Raw genomic sequence first — 7,468 nt, 5'->3', positions numbered from 1 at the left:
CTTAAATGAAAGTATTAATTCCAGTGGGATAAACAAAGAATAGGAAATTCCTTGTGACAACATTATATATAGATTTCAAAAGTTCTGTAACTGAGATACTTTTTATGGCCTAGAAAAGCCTGTTAGATAACGTTAGTGGCTGTATATCATGGCAATGAAATCCAAGAGATTTAAACCTTTGGTATAAAGGGGATTTGATTGGTAAAAAGACATTAATATAAAAAAAAAGCATGTGAAGAGTTTGATTAAATTATTTCATGAAATGTGAGAATTTCTAAGTGTAAGAACTTCTAAAAATGTTTAAGAAATCTAAATTTCTTACATAGTATATATGATTAATAAATATTATAAGTAGGGGATCCCTGGGTGGCTCAGCGGTTTAGTGCCTGCCTTCGGCCCAGGGCATGATCTTGGAGTCCTGGGATCGAGTCCCATATCAGGCTCCGTGCATGGAGCCTGCTTCTCCCTCTGTCTGTGTCTCTGCCTCTCTCTCTCTCTCTCTCTCATGAATAAATAAATAAAATCTTTAAATAAATAAATAAATATTATAAGTAGATATTTTATTTTTATTCACAGCCTAACTTACCTATTCAATTTATATACTCAATTGTGCTCACATAAAAACCAGAATTTTCTTAATGAGAAAACTGAGATTTCTAACCCTCTCTCTCCTCCCCCACACAGAGATGTAAGCAGATATATATAGTTGTGAGTCAATGATTTTTCCTAGGAAAAAAGAGAAAATAAAATTGACATTGAAGATCCCTTATCACAATCTCTATTTTAAAAAAACAAAAGCAGAGCAAACAAAAAATATCCTTATTCTGGAGAACAAATGACAGAGATAGGATGCAGTTCAGGCCTAGAGAGGATGGATCTAACTCATTTAGGATATGCATGTTTGGTAGGCATGGATCTGCAAACCACTTCTACGAGTAGACCCTCAAAGAGCAGGTACTGTCCAGACTTACCTCTACTATGCAGGTCAACTCATCCTGCCATTTCCCTCACATCCCTTGTTACTGCCAGAAAGAAAGTCTATTTTGACTTTTAAAATAAAACCCATATGATTGTTAAGTGGATGATACACAGTAATCCTTGTTTCTCTTTTCCCCTCACTCCTTTGGGCCTGCCTTCAGGATTTCCACTAGATTTTGGCTTTGATGGAGCGAGAAAGGGGGTCTCAACATGTTTTAGAAGAAAGGATGAAAAAAATTATGCCACATTAGAAGGCCACATCTATACAACACATAAGTTTTTCTTTCACTCCTGCCAGGCTGTTGTGGCAAAATGCCAGTGCATCGCTATGCTGAATTTCTCCATCTTCTTAGAGATGCTCACCTTGCTTACCCCACATCTTTTATTATCCTACTTCATATGCCTAGGGTCCCAGCACTGGGATTGGAGACAACCCGTTCAGTAAAGCATATGAGAGATACATCTTTTTGAAAACGCAAGTATGCACATGCCTTTTTCTCACCTGAGAATCTTAAATAGCTCCTGTTTAGAGTAAATCCCTTTCTCTGATACACAATACTTCATGTAATCTGGGCTAACCCATTGTCTGTCTACAACTATACCATGCTACATTCTCTTCTATCCCTCTCTCTTTCCATGTACTAATCCCTAACTATCCAAGGAGAACCAATTTTGTTTTTAAAAAGAATTATTTCTTCACTGAACTGGGAAAGATTAGATAACAACCAACTCTAAGTTTGCATCTTTTAACTCAATTTTGCAGTATTTTCAAACACACCAAAAAACCTCAAAACAAAACACAAAACACAAAAAGTTGTGTTTTGCATTGCAAAAGTTGTCTTAAGGCAAAATACAATCACCTTAAACTGTTGCAAGTATTCTCACCCAAGGTTGAAAAATTGTTTATCCTGAACATGAAAACCTGTAACATATTTAAATTAGATATATAAAACTTGTTACTTATAGTTTTCCCCTTGCAAAGATCTGAAACAAATGTACAAATAAATAATCTACATCAGTCACAATATAATTCTGGATTATACACCACAACCAGATGCTTCTTTAATTTTAAACTCATCATCAAAGACCAGAAAATAAAATAAAATTCACATATGCAAAAAATAAATAAAAGTCCCAAGGAAAACAAAAACAAAATCCTAGTACTAACGGTGATGTTTAGTGCCTTAATTAAATGGTGCCCAAAATGCCACTGATTAAAAATAAAATAGTGGCTGTATATCATGGCAATGAAATCCAAGAGGTTTAAACCCTTGGCATCCAGTTTTTTTTTCGATTGCATGAATGCACACTTCCTACGTGATGGGAGGGGATTAAGTAGATGTGCCGCCAGCATAGAAAGAAAAAAGCTATTGTTCCCCGCAACACCCAGAAAACTGGCTTTAGTAGAGACTTCTTACAAGATGAGGCAGAAACCATGAAATGGTTATTAACTGCTTGTGTCATCAATTTAATTTGGAGGTAATTGAGTCCTAAGTTTCAAAATACAAATTTAGGGGGGGGTGGCAAATGTTGTTGGGTTAAGTCTTATCTTTAACGCTAAAAGAAGATAGACAAGTATGAAAGTACCAGCCTTGTAACGTATTCCAGTCAGAGCTCTGTCCATAGGCTGGGTAGAAGATGTCAAAATTCAGACTGTTGTTTCTCATGAGGACTCAATAAAATGAATCTTTAATGACTTGAACTGTAGGATAAGGGATCCAAAGAGTGCAGTCATTTTAAAGTACTATCAGTAAAGTACTAGTCTGAACAGACTGCATTTTATTGTGAAAACAAAAGGAAATGAAGGTTTAATAGGGACGATATGCCCGTATTTCATTTACAGTGTTTGAGTTCTGACAGGCCTTTATAATGGAGGTAGAATTCAAATAAAAAACCATGCCAATCGAGTGTCAAATTTTCACTGTAACATTCTTTAAAAAGGTATTTCCTCCAATATCTATTAATCACAAAGAAATATGCACTGTGAGTACATAACTGTATATAAGTACAGTTCTGAAAAAAATGTAGACACTAATGACATTATTATGACCAAGATATTTGGTAGAAAGTAAATTATTATTTTGAGATCATCCAAAGAAGGCTTTTTAAACAACCCTCCAGTCTTCAAAAAATTTCTTCAGATAGTATATCTGTCCCAATGTCATGGCAACTAGAACGAAAGCTTTAAAGAAGGACCAAAGGACCACTCTGCTGTTTGTGTTGTTGTTGATGACTCTGTGTATTCTCTCTTGAATTTCCATGGACTCCTGTTCATGTTTTACAGCTGCCATTGCCACTGCCAGCTCATTAATCATTTCTTCTAGCTTGTTCTGGGGAGTTTCTATTTTTATATCTTGTCCTATGGGAGCCTCCCCAACATCAATGGTGAACATCACTATCTTTGGAGTCATGGTAGACATACCATTGCTAAAACAAAACTTACTAGGTTCCATCAGTGTGAGCAGCGAATGTGTATTTCACCCTGGACTCTTGGGCTCCTTTATAAATTCTTTTACTATCAGACCCTGTAAATTTCCACACTGATGTCCAGGAAGCCACCTTCCACCACCTCGAAGATGAGGCCCATCTTGGTGCCTGAGGTGACCCACTCCAAGAAGCACTCCTCTCCATGTGCATCAATCCTGGTGAAGTAGCCTGTCTGGGGCCAGAAGGGCACCCAGAAGTACCATCAGCTGAGTGAGCATCACCACAGTGGGACTGGGAGAAAGCCAGAACTGGACTTGGGCCTCCAGAGCCACCACCACCACCACCACCACTGCCTCCTCAACCGCCAGTCCTCAGCTCCTTCATCAAAACCAATTTAATCTTTTCTATAATTAGTCAAGCCTTCCCTAACCTCCTCCACTGAAAATGATACTTAGCCTTTCACCACACCACACCTTGCAGTAATCATTATTTCTGCAGTTATCACATGGTATTGCAACATATGTTTGCATAAGTAGCTTTCCTAATACAATATAAATGCCTTGAGTTTGGGGATCCCTGGGTGGCGCAGTGGTTTAACGCCTGCCTTTGGCCCAGGGCGCGATCCTGGAGGCCCGGGATTGAATCCCACGTTGGGCTCCCGGTGCATGGAGCCTGCTTCTCCCTCTGCCTCTCTCTCTCTGTGTGTGTGTGTGTGTGTGACTATCATAAATAAATAAAAATTTAAATAAATAAATAAATGCCTTGAGTTTAAGAATTCAGACTTTTCCATTTTTGTATTCTGTATACCTATCCTACTTCAGGAAGGCTTATTGATGAGATTGTTTGAGATGACTGAGTACACAGTAACCCCACTACTTTGAAGGAGATGCATGAGGAACACTTGAGTGTTTGCAAAATATTTTAAACCTGCAAAAGCAAGTCTTCAGGAGATACACTCTCTAAAAAACATCTCAAGAAATAACTAGCATGATATTGAATGAGATTAACAAAGTTGAAGGGATGACATTACCTGACTTTGAGACTTACCATAAAGCTACAATAAGTAGACAAGACAGTGTGGTATTGGCAAAAGAACTGATAAATAGATCAGTGGAACAGAATAGAGAACACAGAAATAGACTCACATAAATACAGTCAAGTGATCTCAGATATACCAGCAAAGGCAATAGAATGAAGCAAAGCAAAGATTATCTTTACAGCAGTGGTTGAATAATGGAACAATTGGACATCCACATGCAAAAAAAGAAGTGTATGTAGACAATCATCTTACCCTTCACAAAAATCAACTCAAAATGGATCATAGATCTAAATGTAAAGCGAAAAGTTATTAAACTCCCAGAAAATAACATAGGGAAAAAACCTAGACAACTTTGGCATGACCATGACTTTTTAGATACAACACCAAAGACATGATCCATGAAAATAATAATTGATAAGCTGTATTTCTTTATAATTAAAAACCCGTGCTCTTTATTTATTTTAAAGATTTTATTTATTTATTCACAAGAGACACAGAGAGAGAGAGAGACAGAGACAGACAGAGAAGCAGGTTCCTCACAGGGAGCCCGATGATGCAGGACTCAATCCCAGGACCGAGGGACTACACCCCGAGGCAAAGGCAGATGCTCAACTGCTGAGCCACCCAGGCTTCCCTAAACCTGTGCCTTTAAAAGATAATGCCAAGAGAATGAGAAGGCCAAGCCACAGACTGGGAGAAAATATTTATGAGACATATCTGATAGAGAACTTATCCAAAATATACAGTCTTAAAACTCAACAATAAGAAAATGAACAACCCAATTGAAAAATGTACAAAAGTCCATAATAGATACCTCACAAAGAAGATATATGGATGCCAAGTAAGCATGTGAAAATATGCTCAACATCGGATGTCATTAGGGAAATGCAAATTAAAATGACAGTGAGATTCCACTACCTATCCATTAGAATGGCCAAAATCCAGAACACTGACAACACCGAATGCTTGTGAGGAGGTATAGCAAGAGGAATTCTCATTTACTGCTAGTGGCAATACAAAACGGCATAGCTATTTTGGAAGACAGTTTACCAATTTCTTATAAAACTAAACATACTCTTACCATATGATCCAGCAATTGTGTTCCTTAGTATTTATCCAAAGGAATTGAAGGCTATGTCCACACAAAAACCTACACATGGGTATTTATAACAGCTTGATTCATAATTGCTAAAATTTGGAAGTAACCAAGATGTCCTCCAGTAGGTTGAGTGGATAAATACACTGTAGTATATCTGTACAATCAAATACTATTCAGTGCTAAAAAGAAAAAAGCTATCAAGCCATGAAAAGACACAGAGGAATCTTAAATGCATATTTTTAAGTGAAAGAATCCAATCTGAAAGGGCTATACACTGTGATTCCTTCCAAAAAAATAAAAAATAAAAAACAAAGCAAAAGCAAAACTAGGGAAACAGTAAAACTATGGAAACAATAAAAATCAAAACTATGGAAACAGTCAAAAAACAAGTGGTTGCCATGGGTGGGAGAGAAGCGAAGACTGGTAGGTAAAGCACAGAGGATTTTTAAGGCAGTGAAAATACTTGGTATGGTATCATAGTAGTGAATATATATCGTGATATATTTGTCCAAACCCTTAGAATATACAACACCAAGAATGTTATCTGTCTAAACCATGATGTAAACTATGGATATTGGGTGATTATGAGGTATCAATGTAGATTCATCAGTTGTACCAAATGTATCACTCTGGTAGGGGATGTTGATAAGGAGAGAGGCCTTGCAAGTAATGTGAGCAGAGGTGTTAGAAGGTGAAGGAGGGCTAGTAAAGCGTATTCCACACTAAGGAAGCACTTGGAGAGCAAAAAGCAAAACAAGCCACTCCATACCCTTTAGACAATTTTATTCAGGGTAACTTACTGACAGAGAGGATCTGGGAGGCAGGTGATCCAGGCACTAGGCAGCTATTCTTTACAATCTGGATTTTATAGAGGGTGGGGATACTCGTTATCTAAAGTGATGCCATCTGTGTCCCAGAGGAGAGGGAGGGGAAGAACTGTGTTATTTCTACTGGTTATCTAAAAACTTTAGAGAAGATCAGAACAAGTCTTCCTGCATTCCAGTCAGGATATACACACAATAACTTTGGGATCTAGAATGTGTAGCCCCAAGGAAGGTCATTGCGAAGATGTAAACAAGATGGAGGTCTGAATACCAGTTAGTATTGTCAGCATCCCTACTAGGGGGTATATAGAAAATTTCTGTACTTTCTCCTCACACTTGCTGTGAAGCTTAAACTACTCTAAAATAATAATGATGATAATAATAGTAACAATAAAGTCTTAGTAAAAGAAAATATTTCAGGCAGTATCCAAGTTGAGACCATCTGACTTACAATCAAGCCAGATGACCAGGTTCTAATGATATCATAGCACAACCTTGCCCTGACATATACTGTCCACACAGCATGACTGCTCTGTAACTTCTAAAGTAGCTGACACCGATGACCAATGACCAATGCCTTGCTTCTCGCATTTACAATATGTAAAGGTGGTAGTCAGCCCACATGCAGGTAATAGTGTGTTCTGTTTTTATGTGCTAGACATTATGATTACTTAATCCTCACACCAATCTTATGAAGAAAACATGATTGCTATTACCATATCTCAGCTGAGGAAACTGAAGCAGAGAACTTAAGTGATCAGATGAAGAGCACCAGATGGTATATGGCAGATCCAAGAATTGAAGTCTGGAAGCCCGGCTCCTGGGCTTGGACTTGAAACCACAAGTCACCCCAGACCTGTTGTAGGAGTCATCCTCCCACAAAGTCTGAATCCTAGACATTCCGGTACTATGGATCAACTCAGAAGTGTTTAAGATATGAAGTCCTGAAGGACAACCAATAAATATCCTTCTGCAGCGTATTTTGTAAAATGAGATTTCAGGAAGGAAAGAGTGACAGTAACAGAGGCATTTTTCCTCTTATAAATTTATTCGTCATAATGTTTTATGTCTAAATAGTTTATATGTTCATTGCACAGTTAT

The 7,468-nt window shown here is 37.7% G+C and overlaps 1 pseudogene; it reads right to left on the bottom strand.

Annotated features, from left to right (window-relative positions):
• Nucleotides 1–3,083: 3,083 nt before the first annotated feature.
• LOC121479373 lies at nt 3,084–7,267 on the bottom strand (annotated as a pseudogene).
• Between the last annotated feature and the right edge of the window lie 201 nt (nt 7,268–7,468).

Source organism: Vulpes lagopus, chromosome 20, assembly GCF_018345385.1.
Source record: "Vulpes lagopus strain Blue_001 chromosome 20, ASM1834538v1, whole genome shotgun sequence".
Taxonomy (NCBI): Eukaryota; Metazoa; Chordata; class Mammalia; order Carnivora; family Canidae; genus Vulpes; species Vulpes lagopus.
Note: the sequence above shows the minus strand (reverse complement) of the source record. Positions and strands in the feature narration are given on the sequence as shown.